The sequence below is a fragment of the Pteropus vampyrus genome, unplaced genomic scaffold (assembly GCF_000151845.1).
Source record: "Pteropus vampyrus isolate Shadow unplaced genomic scaffold, Pvam_2.0 Scaffold16842, whole genome shotgun sequence".
In the NCBI taxonomy this organism is placed as follows: domain Eukaryota; kingdom Metazoa; phylum Chordata; class Mammalia; order Chiroptera; family Pteropodidae; genus Pteropus; species Pteropus vampyrus.
Window position 1 is genome coordinate 550 of NW_011905623.1, and position 1,348 is coordinate 1,897.

The following is a 1,348-nucleotide window of genomic DNA, read 5'->3' on the forward strand; positions in this document are numbered from 1 at the left end:
TATATTTGTCATTGACAATGGATAAAATTGAGCAATAGTGTATGTGAGCCAAACAGGAATGACTTATTACTGTCATAGTATATGAAGTACAGATATTTTACTTGTCCCTTAATCCTATGTTTTATTCAGTGACTATACAATATTTTATAGTTCAAGCCACACAGATTCTGCAGGGAAAACATGCTCTTTCCCCCCATCTGCCTCTATCTGTATTCATATTAGAGACACTTTGAAAATAATTTGCAGAGTAAGGAAACTTATGAGAGACCATGGACATTTCACAACCACATATGAGTAGCCCTGACATCAGACATTTCTCAGACACACCAAAGTGAAATGGTCAGATTTAGCAAATAAAAACACGGGACACCCAGTGCTCACTTCAGCAGCACACACACTAAAATTGGAATGATACATTGATGACAAGCGTGGCCCCTCTGTCAAGGATGACACACAATTTCATGAAGCATCCTATATTTAAGATAATACAGGACACTCAATTAAATTTGAGCTTCAGATAAAAATAAATTTTCTAAAAAATATAAATATGACCCAAATATTGCTTGAGAGTGCACTAAAAATTAATTTGTACTAAAAATTATTTATTATACTAAAAATATATTCCTTAAGTTTATTCATTAAATTCAGTGCGTTAGAATTATTTTGTACTAAAAATTATTCATTGTTTATCTAAAATTCAAATTTAACTAGGTATCCTGTATTTTATTTGGCAATTCTCAGCAAAGACATTTTGTAGTAGTGATGCCTTTGACTCTTTTTAGACTGTGAGTTCCTTTATGATGTAGTGATGGAGGAATTCACACTTGAATGGTCAGCCCCTAAAGCAATGCATGATACACAATAGAAATGTGTTGAATGAAAGACTAAATGTAAAGGGTAATTTTTAAAGAAGTGATACAAATGAATGGATGGATGGATGGATGGATGGATGGATGGATGGATGGATGGACGGATGGATGGTTGGAAGGATGGATATAGATATTTACTCCATAGCATATTTTGTTGGTGTAGCTCAACAAAATAATTATTACTGGTACTGGCAAAGAGTGAAGCCCCATAAGGATTATCCTTTTAGTATGAGCAACAACACAGCTGTTATTCTCTTTTGGCTATAGCTGTGGCTATGCAGTGGCTGGAAATGGACACAACCTTCTTTCTGACTGTGAGACCTCTGGACACCTGCTGAAACTTCGGTTACACTTGAGTAAACCACAGCTCTGGCTGAAAACAAAGATGAAGACCCACTAGAAGATCCAAATCTTCATTTAAATATTTAGAAATTAAGCCACGAGTTTATGGTAAAAAGCGAAGAACTCTATGACTTTCT

The 1,348-nt window shown here is 34.8% G+C and overlaps 1 non-coding gene across 1 annotated transcript; it reads left to right on the forward strand.

Annotated features, from left to right (window-relative positions):
• Positions 1–373: 373 nt before the first annotated feature.
• Positions 374–481, forward strand: LOC111735152. Its single transcript, XR_002778700.1, has one exon. It is a non-coding gene; the product is annotated as a U6 spliceosomal RNA (small nuclear RNA).
• Positions 482–1,348: the final 867 nt, after the last annotated feature.